At 39.0% G+C, this 16,832-nt stretch overlaps 1 pseudogene; it reads right to left on the reverse strand.

Moving 5' to 3' along the window:
• LOC118554647 (vomeronasal type-2 receptor 1-like) overlaps positions 1 to 16,832 on the reverse strand; it is a 28,029-nt pseudogene that overhangs the window by 4,542 nt on the left and 6,655 nt on the right.

The following is a 16,832-nucleotide window of genomic DNA, read 5'->3' on the forward strand; positions in this document are numbered from 1 at the left end:
CCAAGTCCAGTCTGTCAGCAAATCCACTGGCTTCTAACTGTAAGATATCCAGAATCTGACTATTATGTGCCACTTCCATCACATCTATCTTGGCTCAAGCACCTGAATCATTTTGGATTATTTTATTGGTCTTCTAATTGGTGTCCCTTTTTCTACTCTTGTCCCCCCCCCCCCCCACCCACCAGCCCACTCCTTCAGTTTATTTGGAGCATAGCAAACAAATGATCCTTTAAAGATTTTATTTATTTATTTATTTATTTATTTATTTATTTATTTATTTAGAAAGAGATAGCCCGAGCAGGGGGAGGGGCAGAGGCAGAGGGAGAGAGAGAATCTCAAGCAGACTCCAAGCTAAGTCTGGAGCCCAGTGCGGGACTCAATTTCACTACCTTAAGATCATGACCTGAGCCGAAATCAAGAGTTGGTCGCTTAACTGAGCCACCCAGGCACCCCAAGAGATGATCCTTTAAACCCTAAATCAGACTATTACTATTCACTCTCAAGGCTCTCCCATGGCTCCCCTTTTCACTCAGTGTAAAAGCCAAAGTCCTGAAATAGCCAATAAGGCCCTATGTGATCTACCCTCTCTTGCCTTTCTTCCCTCCTCTCTCACTACTCTCCCACTCCCTCACTCTGTCCAGCCACATTGACCTCTTTGCCGTTCCTCCACATGCCAAGCACGCCCCTGCCTCAGGGCTTAGAAACTGCCATTCCCTCTGCCTGGAATGCTCCTCCCCCAGATGATGCATGGATTCACTTCCCTTTTTGTTTAAATGTCACCCTTCCCTGACCACATTATGTGAAGTTACAACACTCTCCCCATCACTCCCTATCTCAGGCCCTACTACTTTTTTCCCTCCAGCACTATCACCCTTTAAGATAACATATAATTTAACTATTTGTCTTGTTTATTGCCTATTTCCTCCCACTGAAATGTTAGCTCCATTAGTCAGGGATTTGTTCTGTTTTGTACAGTAACATATCCCCAGTTCCTAGGATGGTGTCTAGCATCAGTAATATTGTGCTCAATAAATATTGGCTCAATTAATTAATTAATTACATTATAAGTGCTGTGAAGGCAGTGTTTTGGGGGTTGTGTGTGTGTGTGTTTTACTTCTTTCCCTTTATTTTGTAGTTTGTGAAATAACAGGTTGGTTCCAAAGAATCCTCCAAAGCTGGTTAATTTTGAAATAAGGAGAATATCATTATGAACTTATGGATTTAAAAAATGTGTTTTCTTTTATTGCATTTATTTTCCTTATTGATGCTCAAGTTGTCCAATTTTTTTTAAAGATTTTATTTATTTATTTGACAGAGAGAGACACAGCAAGAGAGGGAACACAAGCAGGGGGAGTGGGAGAGGGAGAAGCACGCTTTCTGCGGAGCAAGGAACCCGATGTGGGGCTCGATCCCAGGACCCTGGGATCACGACCTGAGCCGAAGGCAGACGCTTAATGACTGAGCCACCCAGGCACCCAAGTTGTCCAATTTTTGACCAAGGAAAACTTCTGCTTGGCTCCTGCATTCTTTTTTTTTTTTTTTTTAAGTATAGTTGACAAACAATGTGACATTAGTTTCAGATGTACAACATAGTGATTCCACAAGTCTATATGTTACCCAATGCGCACCACAAGTGTACCCACCATCTGTCACCATACAACACTATTACAGACCATTGACTGTATTCCCTATGCTGTACCTTTCATCTCCATGACTTATTCATTCCATAGCTGGAAGCCTGTACCTCCCACTCCCCTTCACCCATTTTGTCCATCCTCCCACCCCCGTTCCCTCTGACAATGATCAGTTTGTTCTATTTTTTTGGTTCATTTCTGCTTTTTGTTTGTTTATTTTGTTTTTTAGATTCCACATGTAAGTAAAATCATATGGTATTTGTCTTTCTCTCTCTGACTTATTTCACCTAGCATAATACCCTCTAGGTCAATTTATGTGGTTGTAAATGGCAAAATGTCATTCTTTTTTATGGCTGAGTAATACCCCATTATATACATATACATACCACTTTTCTTTATCCATTCATCTATGGATGGACACCTGGGTTGCTTCCATATCTTGGCTATTGTAAATAATGCTTCAATAAACAGAGAGGAGCATATATCTTTTTGAATTACTGTTTTTGTTTTTGTTTTCTTTGCGTAAATATCCAGTAGTGGAATTATTGGAGCATATGGTATTTCTATTTTAATATTTTGAAGAAATTCCATACTATTTCCCACAGTGGCTGCACCAATTTACATTCTCACCAACAGTGCACAAGGATTCTTCTTTCCCCAGATCCTCACCAACACTTGTTATTTCTTATCTTTTTGATTCTAATCATTCTGACAGATGTGAAGTGATATTTCACTACAGTTTTCATTTGCATTTCCTTGATGACGAATGATGTTGAGCATCTTTTCATGTGTCTGTTTCCCATCTATATATGTTTTTGGGGAAAAAAATTCTATTTAAGTCCTCTGCCCATTTTTTGTTGGATTATTTGGTTTTTGGTGTTAAGTTGTATAAATTTTGGATATTAATCCCTTATCAGATATGTCATTTGCAATATCTTCTCCTATTTAGTCAGTTGCCTTTTCATTTTGTTGATGGGTTCCTTTGTTGTGCAAAAGCTTTTTATTTTGATGAGGTCCCAATAGTTTATTTTTGCTTTTGTTTCCTTTGTCTGAGGAGACATATCTAGTAAAATGTTGCTAAGATTGATGTCAAAGAAATTACTGTCTATGTTGTCTTCTAGGAGTTTTATGGCTTCAGATCTCACATTTAGGTGTTTAACCAATTTTGAGTTGATTTTTGTGTATGGTGTAAGCGAGTGGTCCAGTCTCATTCTTTTGCATATAGCTGTCCAGTTTTCCTAGTACCATTTATTGAAGAGACTGTCTTTTCTCCATTGCATATTCTTGCCTCCTTTGTCATAGATTAATTGACTGTGTAGTGTGGGTTTATTTCTGGGCTCTCTATTCTGTTCCACTGATTCTATGTGTCTATTTTTGTGTCATACAATACTGTTTTGATTAATACAGCTCTGGAGAATATCTTGAAATCTGGAATTGTAATACCTCCTGCTTTATTCTTCTTTCTCAAGATTGCTTTGGCTATTTAGGGTCTTTTGTGGTTCCATACAAATTTTAGTATTATTTGTTTTAGTTCTAAGAAAAAGGCTGATAGTATTTGGTAGGGATTGCATTGCATCTGTAGGTTGCTTTGGGTAGCATGGACATTTTAATGATATTAATTCTTCCAATCCATGAGCATGGAATATCTTTCCATTTGTGTTGTCTTCAATTTTTTTCAACAGTGTTTTATAGTTTTCAGAGTACAGGTCTTTCACCTGCTTGGTTAAGATTACTCCCAGATATTTAATTCTTTTTGATGCAATTGTAAATGGGACTGTTTTCTTACTTCTCTTTCTGCTGCTTTGTTATTCGTGTATAGAAACACAACCAATTTCTGTGTATTAATTTTGTATCCTGCAACTTTACCAAATTCTTTATTAGTTCTAATAGTTTTTGTTTTGTTTTGTTTTGTTTTTTGTAGTCCTCAGGGTTTTCTATGATTAGTAGCACAGCATCTGCAAATGGTAACAGTTTAACTTCTTACCAGTTTGGATGCCTTTTATTTCTTTTTCTTTTCTGATTGTTGTGGCTAGAATTTCCCAGTACTATGCTGAATAAAAGCAATGAGAGTGGACATCCTTGTCTTGTTCCTGACCTTAGAAGGAAAGCTCTCAGTTATTCACCATTGAGTATGATGTTTGCTGTGGGTTTTTCATATAAGGCTTTTATTATATTGAGGTTTGTTTCCTCTAAACCCACTTTGTTGAGAGTTTTTATCACAATGAATTTTGAGTTTTGTCAAATGCCATTTCTGCATCTATTGAGATGATCATATGATTTTTATCCTTCATTTTGTTGATGTGGTGTATCATGTTGACTGATTTGTGAATATTGAACCATCCTTGCATCCCCAGAATAAATCCCGCTTGATTGTGGGGAATGATCCTCTTAATGTATTGTTGACCGTGGTTTGCTAATATTTTGTTGAAGATTTTTGCAAGAGATCTCTTAACCTATCCTCACTTTTAAAAATTCTTTTTTCTTTTTTCTTTTTTTTTTTTAAGATTTTATTTATTTATTTGACAGAGAGAGACACAGCAAGAGCAGGAACACAAGCAGGGGGAGTGGGAGAGGGAGAAGCAGGCTTCCTGCGGAGCAGGGAGCCCGATGTGGGGCTCAATCCCAGGACTCTGGGATCATGACCTGAGCCGAAGGCAGATGCTTAATGACTGAGCCACCCAGGTGCCCCCCTTTTTTCTGTTTTGCTTGGATGTTTCCATTACCGTCTTCCAGATGTCTAATCTGTCTTCTGCTTCTGCTAATCTACTGGTTGCTTCCCTCTAGTGTATTTTTCATTTCAGTTACTGTATTCTTCAATTCTGATTGGTTCTTTTTTACATTTTCTATCTCTTTGTTTAAGCTCTTACTGAGTTCTTCCACTTCTCTCTTCAGTCCCATGAGCATCTTTATGATCATTACTTCAAACTCTTCATCAGGCATATTGCTTATCTCCATTTCCTTTAGTTCTTTTTCTAAGGTTTTCTCTTATTCTTTCATTTGGAGCGCAGTCCTGTCTCTCCATTTTGCTTGACTTTCTATGTTTGTTTCTATAAATTAGGTGGAACCGTGACTTCTACACTTGAAGGAATGGTCTTATGATGGCTGTCACCTATGTAGACTGTGCCTGGTGACTTTAACCAGTCGGCTGGAGCTGTGTGGCCTGGGGGTCCCAAGGTCAGGGCTGGAGCTGCCCTGGTGAAATGGCCGGAGCTGAAATGGACATGGGCTGGGATGGCCCTGAGGCTCTCCATGGAGAGGGCACCCTGGCAGGACAGCTTAAACTGAAGTGAGTGCAAGGGGAGAGGCTGCTGAGCTCTCTGCACAGAGAGTGCCCTGGCAGGACAGCTGAACCTGAAGTGGGTATAAACCAGGGTGCCCTGGGGTGCTCGGCACAGGGGTTGTCCTGGCGGGGCAGCTGGGACAGAGATGGGGTGTGATCTGGGAGGTCCCAGGGTGCTCCATGCCCTGCTGGGGTGGTTAGAACTGAGGCAGGCTCAGGCCAGGTGTTCCCAGGGTGTTCTGCACAGGGGACACTTTGGCAGGGCAGCTGGAGCTAAGACAGGCATAGCCAGGAAGTCCCAGAGTACTCTGTATCAGGGGTGCCCTAGCAAGCCATCTGGAGCTGAAGTGGGATGGGCCTAGAGTCTTCTGGGGTGCTCTGCTCCTGTGTCACCTTGGTGCAATAGCTGGAGCTGTAGTGGGCACTGACCAGGGATGTTCTGGTGTACACTGCCCAGTGTACACCAAGGAGACTTGGTGGGATGGCTGGAGCTGGTGTGGGCTAGGGGCCCAGGAAATGCTGAGGCAGCAGGCCGGTAGGGTGCACAGACCCTGTTCCAATCCACTATCAAGGCAGAAGGGGAACATAAACGCAGACACTCACTAGCCCCTCCAATCCAGAGAAAGTTCCAGCAACTCCCTCCCTGTTTGGCAAGGTTCTAGGGCTAGTCCCTTCATATTCTAGTTGCTCTTTTAAATCTCAGCCTTTCTTTCTGTGCCCCAGGGCAAAGAAATCTGCTCAAGTTCATCTCAGGGTACTATCCCTCCCCACTGCAGTTCCCAGTGTGTGTGTGTGGGGATGAGGGGTTCCCTTTATTACCATGTCTCCATCTCTCTTGTCATTCTCAGAGTGGTCTCTCGATCTTTTGTTGTGTACAAGCTGTTCAGTCAGTCCTCAGTTCTTCTTCAGGAGGAAATTATCTATGAACAGGTGTAGATTTGGTGTGTCCATGAAGGAGGTGAGTTCAGTGTCTTCCTATGTCGCCATCTTGGACTGGAATTCAGGGTAGTGGTTTTTTGCAGTGCTTAACAAGAGGTGGGCTCATAGATGCTTAGTAAACTTCTATCGAATTCATTTGAACCAATTTCATTGTACAAATATATCCCCGATTTTAATAAGATAAGAAAAATAAAATTACTATGCTCTTTTTTTTTTAAAGATTCTATTTATTTATTTGACAGAGAGAGACACAGAGAGAGGGAACATAAGCGGGGGAGCGGGAGAGGGAGAAACAGGCATGCTCTGATGAAACTATTAAAATAGAAATCTACTATGTCATTTTACTCTTCTTACATCAATTTTTAGTAGAACAGCATTCTATGAACCTTGTCTATACAAGCAATAACATGTCCTCTGTTTCATGCAAAACATTATATTGAGTACCTACTTTATGCCTAACAGTAGGAATACAAAGTGAAAAGTCTCAGGCCCCATTCATGGAGAGTTCTAGACCACAGAAGATAGTTTGTACTCTAGGCCTAGGGCAGCTCTGTCTTTCTGCAATGACAGAAGTGTTATATATCCAATATGGTGCTCCTAACCCCAGGTGGATGTTGAACACTTGAAATGTGCCCCACTATGACTAAGGAACTGACTTTTTAATTTTATTTAATTTTAATTAATTTAAATTTTAAAAACTACATGTGAATAGGGGCTACCAATTTGGACAGAACAACTCTAGGTCAAAGAAATAAAATGCAGAAGAGAGCTGAGGCCCCTCCAGTGGCAAACACTGTAGCTTTTATTTTTATATCCTGTCATAGTGTATCCGAGGGCTGCCTAAGGATGGGCCAGGAAAGGAAGGAACTGCTATGTCTGTGTGTATGCTTTTGTGAGTTTGCATGAGTTTATATATGTTTATTGCCACCCATGGAAAGTGGAGCATAAAAAAAGAAGAGAGATGAAAAGAGAGGTTAAAAAAAAAAAAAAGGACTTCGAGGTGTCTGGCACAGCATAGGAGCTCAGCAATCTTAATTTCCTTGTCACTTATTCTTAGATCTTTTCCCAATAGGATTTGGAAGACCGTTTGGAGATCTCAGATGTCAAATCTAAAGGGCCACACAGGAAGAGAGAAGATATAGGAGTAAGAATCAAGATGAAAACAGACCCCACACCCCCCAAAAAAGTCTGCGGCAGCAAAGAAAAACCCCTGACTGCACTGATGCCCACATTCAGTCCTGGCTCCTGCTGGTCCCTTCATTGTGAGATCCACAGAGAAGATTAAATTGCCAATGCTTTCTCACCACCCTTCTATCATTTCACTGTGACCTGTAGTAACCACTGAACTAGAATATCAAAGGCCCTCAAGTCCTACTCTCCTAGAACTAATATTTCATTAAGGGTAAAAAGTTCAGCTGTCTGGGAAGTAATGGAGTTCCTTTGTGACTTCTGGTAAGTGATGAGGTTTCTCCTCAACTTTCTCCAATGCTTCTCCAGGTGCTGTCTTTATGTCATACCCAGGGGACCCAGTCTCTAGCTCACCAGCCACTTCTCAGTCCTGCATATCAAAGCCCTCCTGTTGCTATAGACGGAGGAGGAATAAAAATTGTAATAACAAGTAAAATAAGTAACAATAATTCTCTCTCAATAAATAATAATAAGGAAAATAATAGTTTTTATGTAGGGTAAGTGGTTTACATCCAAAGAGAATGCAGTTAATCCTCAAATCTTATTTCTCCTACCTCTCAGAACAATTTTGAAAACAATACTTTGAAAGAATTTTGAAGCTTATGAAACTCATCTTTCTCTCCTATAAAAGATTTCTTGAATAATAGATCAAAGCTTGTTGACATATATGTGCACCCACAAATATACTATACTGGTAGCTAGTGTTCTCTACTCCAAATTATATTATGAATTTGTAAATTCTCTCTATCATTCTTTGGGCCTGAGAACAAATAAGAAAAAGGGGAGGAAGAAATGAAGTCCCTCTAGAACTACCATCAGAAAGGGAAAGAAGGACTTCTGGGTTGCCCCAGGATAATGGTAGCTGCTAAACTGCGAATCTCTCCACACATCCTCTCAAAAAGACCACACAAATTTTAAAAGGAAAAAAAGTAAGTAAAACCACACATGACCCACGACGTTAGCATCATAAAGGGAATACTATGAACTTCAAAGTACTTGTATGTAGAGAAACAGCCATTAAATTCCAGCAAGGCCATCTCTAGAGTTCCTCCCTCATCCCTGGGTATGTGGAAAATGGACGGAATTCCACTTGGAAAATTGTGCAGGAAAGAGTAAGAGGGAACTGAAAACTGAAGGTTGATGAAGAGCAGACAAATCATTCCTAGAAAGAAAATGCCCCAGCCTATGTTAAAAAAGGTCCCAAACCATGGAGAGACAGGACCAGCTCTAGGGAAAGGTCTTGAAAGCGGGACTCGAGGTGCCAATCTCAGGATGGCACCATTTCACTGGGACTAGAAGGTTTATGGAGAGGAGAAGTGCCTTTTTGAGATGTGGTAGAAAGAGAAAGAAGAGGGGAAAGTTAAGAATCCTGCAGAAACAAGAGTGAACCATAAAACCAAAAGACACATTAAGCTTTCCTTTACCACAAAAAGTCATGTCTTAAATAAACTACTACTCTTCACTCTACTAAAAGAAGAATGCAGTCTTGAAATAGGGATCTGTAAAACACCAGAAACTCTCATCCCTGTCTATGAACAAAAACAGGTGTAAGTGCCTTGACGTAAGTTTACTATAAGAAGAAAACAGAAAATGAAAATCAAAACATTGCTGCAGATCCCATCAACACACACACACAACCACCATTACATGGAAGAACAATGTAACATAGCATTTTAAATAAATATTCCAGCACAATTAAATACTCTCAGAAAAACACTTAGAGATGTGCAAAAATACTTGAGTCAGGCATTTAAAAATTAAAAACATAAATAAATATACAACTGGAAGAAATACAAAAATTCATTTTACTCAGAAAAAAAACTAAAGACAAAATAAAGCCATTTCAGAAATTAAGATAAAAGTTACAAGACATTCAAAAACAAATATATTTTAAGTGAAACAAATATATTTTGAGTGAAAATTTAATAAGGAACATTGAATAAAGTCAGGAAAACAATGAAAAGAATAAGGATAAAATAAAGAAAAAGGCAAAAATGATCAGAGAAAGTAGATAAAACAGAAGACAGACAAAGGAAGTCAAACCCTTTGATTGGAGTATTTGAAGAAGAAAAACAAAATCATAAAACTAATATTTAAAACTATAGTCCAAGAAAAATACCAAAATATCTCCAAAACAAAATACCCAAAACTGTATATAGAAAAAATATGTACTATATTGAAAAAATTGACTTGGAATAGCCAAATCTAGATGTCTGATATTCTATAGTGCCTGAAATACAATTCTCTGTGTATATAAACGAATTTTCTGTGTACATAAATGAAACAAGATGTCCAAGTAACTAACCTTTGATGACTCAGTGTTCCAAAATATTGTCGCATTCTTTTTCATCACAAGTTCAAACTTAGAGTTTGTGAATATATATTCTCCAACCTTCACAAGGGCAATCTCTCCATTATCACTTAATTGCCAATTTAGAATATCATAGTACCCAGTCACATCTCCATTTCATCAATTTCTAGTCTCTCTCCATTATGGGTAGTAAACTTAAGTGTCTTCAAATTGTACATTAGCTAGAAAACGAGAAAAAAAACAAGAGAATAAAAAAGCAATTTGTAAATATTTGATTGCCTAGAGAACAGGGCTTATGAAAAAAATAATCTCAAAACTCTTACCTATTCATGTGATTGGATTTTTTTTTTCCTTTTCCTCTATGCCTTTGTTATCTAATACAACAACTTCTAGCCACATGTGACCATTGAAACTTGAAAGGTGGCTGGCCAAATTGAGATGAGCTGTAAGTATAAAATATACACTGGATTGCAAAGACTTTGTTTAAAAAATGTAAACCATCATTAATAATTTTATATTATTATTTTATATTATATTATGATGATGACAACATGTTAAAATGCTATTTCAGATCAAATAAAACAACTATATTTCATTTCATCTGTTTCTTTTTATTTTTAAATTTAGTTACTAGAAAATTTTAAATTACCTGTGTGGCTCACACATTTCTAACAAAAAGCATTGATTAGGCATAGTGGTGCTTAATATTTCCTAATACCTCCATATCTAGGGAAGAAAGGATCTTCCTACTTCCCTCCTAGATTTCTTCCATATATAGGTATGAGTCTACCTCCCCACCATTTTCTTACCTACATGTCAAGTGGTAGAGATATGAAGATCAACCAATCCATTCCCTACCTTGCAAAGCTCACAATCCAGTGGAGAGCCTGAACAAATAAACAGGTACTAATAGTAAAATTCAGTGTCCCTCTATGTTGCTGTTGTGGAAAGACTGTTGAAAAGGCACGGGTGAGGGAGTCAGCTAACTAATTGCCTTCGGAAAATTTAGGAGGTTTCCCCAGGAAGTAGCCATCTAGGCTGGGTTTTTAAAAATCTGTAGGAATTTGCCTGACAAATATGGGGGACAAGGAGATTCTAAGCCAAGGGAATAACATGTGGAACACAGGTCCCTCTCAAACCAGAGAGGCCAAACAACTTGGTAGAAAGAGTCTGAATTACAATGTCTGATGATCTGACATCATATTTTGGCTCTTTCAAACATCATGACCTTGGGCTAAGTCATATGTCTGAATAAGCACTAGTTTCCTGGTCTGTAAAACAAGGGGAATTATTCCTGCCCTATCTCTGTCATAGAGATTAATATAACTTGAAGCCTTTAGTAAGTCAACATCCCGAGTGTCCTGAAAATCACCATCCATCCTGGAGTAGGGCCACTCCAGGTCACCTGCCCTTTTGTCTCTCCTTCCTTTTACCATATGCTGTTCTCAACCAACATAAAATCTGTATCAGAGTATACAACACAGTGACTTTTACTGGTGAGTCCATTGGGAGGAGGCATTCTTTCCCTTTCCATTCTTCAGAAGAGTTAAAGGAAATTTTCAAAAGCTACCAGTCCCTGACCATTTTTTAGAACAACATTGCCATAATTCCATCTATTTATCACCATTGGATGGTAGGACACAGTTCCCTACCACCCAGGTATACAAAAGAGTTTAGAGATATGTCCAAATAAACCACAAGAGTAAAAGGGCTTTACAAATATACATATTCTGATCAGATCTGCTAATAGGATAAGCTGAGAAGAATGAGTATGGAGTACATGGTCATTTTAGTTTTAAATAAATGAAAAATTTTACTTCGGTACATTTATGAAGCATTTTTTTTAATGAAGCATTCTTAATGAACCTGTTAAACCTCGCGTGTGAGGTCCTGCTTTTCAGTTTTAACTTACTGATATCATACGGGGTATGTGTCAAGTACCATGAATCCTGTCATGGACTATCCCACCAACACTCACCATGACACTATGTGGTCCCTTGAACCTCACTAAAGTCTCTTCTCTGTAATTCTAATACATATTTGTTGCTCTTTGAGCAAATTTAAATTATAATATTGAAATATTCAAATAATGAATTAGGGAGTTGTTATTTACCATATAGGATCCTTTTTATTATTTAAAAATAAGTACCCAAAGGATTTCTTTTAAAATGAAGGAACTGTCCTATGACCTTTAAGAGGGGGGTGGGAAGGATGGGGAGGCTGGGTGATGGACACTGGGGAGGGTATGTGCTATGGTGAGTGCTGTGAATTGCATAAGACTGATGAATCACAGACCTGTACCCCTGAAACAAATAATATATGTGATTAAAAAAAATAAAATAAAATGTAACAATTTCTCATTCTGAATTTACCACAACTTTTCCAGTACCAAGGAACACACCTTGCACTCAGATCTTGGTTTACAAATTCCATTTTCCAGTAAATGGAAATAGGATTCCTTTGGAGAAATGGCTGACCACTGATGTGAAGTAAAGGAAGTATGAGATGAGCCCAGAACATCTTGGGATTCCAGAAAATAAGGAAGTGCTCACAAGTGATAAAGATGTGTCAAAAGGAAATGAAAACCAGCTCAAAGAGGCTCCCAACAGTCAAATCTGGGAAATTTTGAGCAACAGAATAAATAATGATAGTTGTGGATTATTCTACTCGAATAGAAATAAATATCCTTGAGTCCATATTGATATAATTAAATCAGAGGGGGAGAGAAAAATTCTAGTTAATAAATGTAGAAGGAATGAGGAAAATAGAAAATCACCATTTTTTAAACAACATAATAATAGCTGTTTCAGGCAAGAATCATCATCAATGGATGCCAAAATTTGTGGCAAAGCCATGATGAGAAATGTTATTTTCAGATCCTCAAAATATTGCCCTCACAAGATAATTGTTAATTACAAAGGGAAACATAGATACTTTTCAGCGAAAAAGCATGGTGACATCACTGGGTGATAAAAGTTAACGTCCACAGTAATCATTCACAATGACATCATGTACCTCCTGATATGAAACATAAAAAGAATACATCACTTCTATGGTATTCTTGCCAAAAATGCATAATCTCAATGTAATCATGAGAAAAAAATAGAAAAACCCAAAACATTTAAAAATAACTGGCCAGTAAGTATAAAAAATATCAGTTGTGAAAAACAGGGGAAGAATGGAGAACTACCACAGACGGGAGGAGACTAACTAGATACAAAACTAAATGCACGGTGGGGTCCATTTGAAAATAAAAATAAAGCTGGGGTGGTTCTGACTACCGCAGACTCTATTGGGAGGGACAAGCAATTTGGTGTTGCTAGAGAATAAAGCACTGAGAGTCATGGAAGGAATGATTGAATCAAAGACGCTAACAGTGCCAGACCACAGACAGCATGCTTTATCCTCTACGGATTAGAAGGGAGGTACTGAAGGATGTAAGCAAAGGAGCACTCTGGTTAGGTGTGAGGTGTGCCCCTTGCTGAGATCATTTGGGCTACTGTGCCCCAACATGAGTTGCTGGGACATCAGAATTGAGACAGGAGATCAGAGAGCCATATCTTTAAGATGACCCCATTAGTCTTCTCCTTCTGGCCCTCCCGCACTGCACAGAGGCTAAAGTTTCCCTCACCGCTAGGTATGACCATGTAACTAAATTCTGGCTAATAGGATGTAAGGAAAATTGTATGTAATTTCCAGGAAATATCCAGAAATGGAGGGAGGTACACATCTTTGCCCTTTTTCCTTCCTGCTGGTTACAGTATGGACATGGTGGTTGAAGTCCAAGGAGCCATTTGAGATTATGAGATGAACCCACATATTGAGAACAGTGAAACAAGGTAGGAGGAATCAGGATCCCTAAGCCATCTTTCAGTCCTAGAATGCTAATCTCTGAACTTCACTTATGTGAAGGGGAAAAAAAAACTATTTTGCATAAGGTACTGTTTTGGGGGAATTTTCTATCATTCACAACAAACCTAAGAACTCTGTTAACAAATGGGAACTTAAAAATGTTCATTTAGGTCACACAAGCAAGCTATTCTTTTAGGTAGGCGTGTGATAAAATCATATCTATTAAACACAAAAAAGCAAGTCAAAGGTTTTATTAGTATGAATTCTTGTAATGTCAAACTATATCATGAAGTAAAACAAACCAACAACTTACCTGCCAAGGCTCAAAGTCAGGGATATATGCCCACGTGTTTCCTGGAATGTATGGCACACGTCCTTCTTTGCATCTACTTAGACCATCCAAGCCATAGAATACACAGCTTGTTTGACATTGTTTGTGATTCTTAGCTGAGACACATCCAGATACATATTTTTAAGATCTTCCAACTTCTTCTCTCCAGTACAGAATTTATCACACATGGCATGGTATCTGTCATCCTTACCTGTTACATTCACTCTGTGGTCAATGTTGTATGGAACACTGCTATTTGGCCAAGTATAGTTAGAAGCAGTTTGCCAGAATTCAATGGTCAGGACATTGTTTGGATCTTTGCCAGGATGTACATCATAAAGAAATTCTTTTAATCTTGGTATATCAGCCCTTGGTATTGTAAATCCAATGCTTCCACCAAAATATGGGAAATATTCAGGCTTTGCGATGAGTGCTGCTGTGATCCAGGCTTCACTTGCTATCCACGTTCTGTCTGTTATGTTGTGGTGAACCATTTCCAACAAAAAGGACTGAGGTCAGTATCAGATGCATAAAGCACAACGACTCTGGCAGTGAAGTTCTTCACGGCATCAACAGCTTTGTGCATTTTCTCATTGGAATAGACTTTGGGAATGATTTCAGAGAATGCAATACAGAGATTGGCACTCTCCATTGTTTCCCTAAGAGTTTTTACTCCATATTTTCCATAATCATCATCAGCTGCTATGATGCCTCTCCAGATCCAGCCAAAGTGTTGGATAAGTTGTACCATGGCATCCTACTGGATCTTATCACTGACTACTGTGCGAACATAAGATGGAAACTGCTGTTTGTCACTAAGAATCGAGAACGTAGAGGCATAACCCATCTACAATTGAAAATATTCATGCAGTTATTAGGAAGTAATAGCCAAATCGCATATTACACAATCTCTGAATGCTTTTATTGGAGAGGGAGGGGACTTAACAGTTGTTCTCCCTTCATTCCCACATCCTTCCATAAAAGGACTTGCAGTCTGCTCCCTAGCCCATGGGTGGGGACTGTTGGAGGGAACACTTTGACCTCCCTATGTGCCCTTTTCCCACCCCACTCCAGGGGAGTCTGAGGAGCTAATTATTAAGATGATGACATTCAATGCAGCACTTTTCACAGCTGGGGTCACAGCATGGAAAAGGAGGTCATCTGCCTTTCATCTATGTTCACATGAGACCAGGTGTGGAAGTCAAGCCATCCAGGCGCTTTCTCAGCTCTAGCTTCTCATCCACAGGGATGATGGAGCTAGCAGACTCACAGTCTATTTGGCAAGCCAGTTCCCTCTTGTTCTTCCTCCCTCCCTCATTCCCTCGGCCCCTCCTCTGTGTGTGTTTGTGTGTCTTTCCACCACCACTCCTTTCCCTCTTTCTCTTCTCTTTCCCTGTTTCTCTCCACCAGGACTGCTGAGTGTTTAGGTCATGAGACTCCCTGGAGGAAGGTGGTAGGAAGCTCCACTGCACCCGCAGGTCTAGCCACATTCTCCAACAAAGTTCTAGAAGCCCTCATTTTATAGGTGCTTGTGTAGAAAAATGAAAAGGTTTTTTTTTTTTTTGCATTTTGCCAGTGATTCTTGTGTGTATTTCCATCAGCACCATGAATTCTTGAGTCGTACATGCACTCCTGTTGTGCCTTACCTCTAGCCTCCCTGACTCTACAATGAGGAACATATGCTACATTCTTCCCTTACCCATTCCTTGTTATTAATATGTTACCATCAATGGGGCCTCCTATATTATAATTCCATAGCCCCATGACTGTCAATTCCTTTATAAGAGACAGAATATTCCTCTTTTCTCTTTTCTCTACCACTTGTTCTATTCTTTTTTTCTTTAAGATTTATTTATTTATTTTATTTATTTATTTATTTATTTGACAGAGAGAGAGAGCAAGAGAGGGAACACAAGCAGGGGGAGTGGGAGAGGGAGAAGCAAGCTCCCCACTGAGCAGGGAGCCCGATGCGGGCCCTATCCCAGGACCCTGGGATCATGACCTGAGCCGAAGGCAGACGGCTAACGACTGAGCCACCCAGGCTCCCCACCACTTGTCCTATTCTTACTCTACTGGCTAAAGTTTACATTCTGCTTTTGAAACTTGCTAGCAGCAGCATCATGGAGGTCATATGTAGGAAAGAATCTCATTTAGGAAGCAGAGATGCCTGGTTTTTAATTCTGGCTCCATAATTAGTGTAAGATTGTAGACAAGTTACTTAAACCCTCTGAACCTGTTTCCCCATGAGTAAAATCAGGGTAATGACATCTACATCTTAAGTACATTAAACACACCTACTATATACTCAGTATATTATAATGAATAATATACACATTATATTAATATATATGTTATAATATATAATAATTTAATATAATCAGTATATTAAGTGAAACAACCAATGTGAAAGCATCACATAGATTTCTTTTCCTTCTTTGCAAGGATTTAAATGAGAAAATCAACCTAGAGTTTTCTAGCCAGTGTCTGGACCACAGTTGGTTTTTGGTGGAAGATAGAGCTCACGGCAACCTTTCAAATGAGCTGCATGAAACCCACGCCTAAGATATCAGCCGTGTCACCCAACCCCTCCTCTTGGTTCAGTTTCTCAGTATTTTCCTATTCCTCCCACATTTGTATTTGCAGCTTTATAATAGAAATATGATGTAAAGTCTACTTCTTACAATTAATTCAAATTCTCCCATTACTTTAGTAACACAAATAGGCTGAATCATCATTCACATTAATAAATCCTCACTATACTTTAATGACCCATCCTTAGAAATAGAGTTTTATTTATATTTTCTTAATAATCCATTCTTCCTAATATCATCTGTTCTTAAGTTGAAACATGTCACAAGTCTCTGAATTTAAAATAATCTGATGGTCACCGGGGGGGGAGGTGGGTGGGAGGATGTGTGAAATAGATGATGGGGATTAAGCAGTGCACTTGTGATGAGCACAGGGTGATGTACAGAACTGTTAAACTACTATATTATATACCTGGACCTAATATAACACTGTATGTTTACTAACTGGAATTAAAAATATATATATTTTAAGTAAAAAACAAAAATTCCATAATATTAGCATCCCAAAATTCTAGCTATCTTGTGAAAATCGCAGGCTCATTTCAGTAGGTTAGTGTATGGAACAAAAAGTCATGAATAATAAGTTTTAATATAGGCAAGAAAAAAATGAGTTCCTTTTACCACCTAGCACCAACCAACCAAGCAACCAGCCAGCGAACCAACCACCCAGTATTTTTCCATCACCTCCTCTGTGCCTCACCCAGTGCTA

The sequence above is a fragment of the Halichoerus grypus genome, chromosome 1 (assembly GCF_964656455.1).
Source record: "Halichoerus grypus chromosome 1, mHalGry1.hap1.1, whole genome shotgun sequence".
In the NCBI taxonomy this organism is placed as follows: domain Eukaryota; kingdom Metazoa; phylum Chordata; class Mammalia; order Carnivora; family Phocidae; genus Halichoerus; species Halichoerus grypus.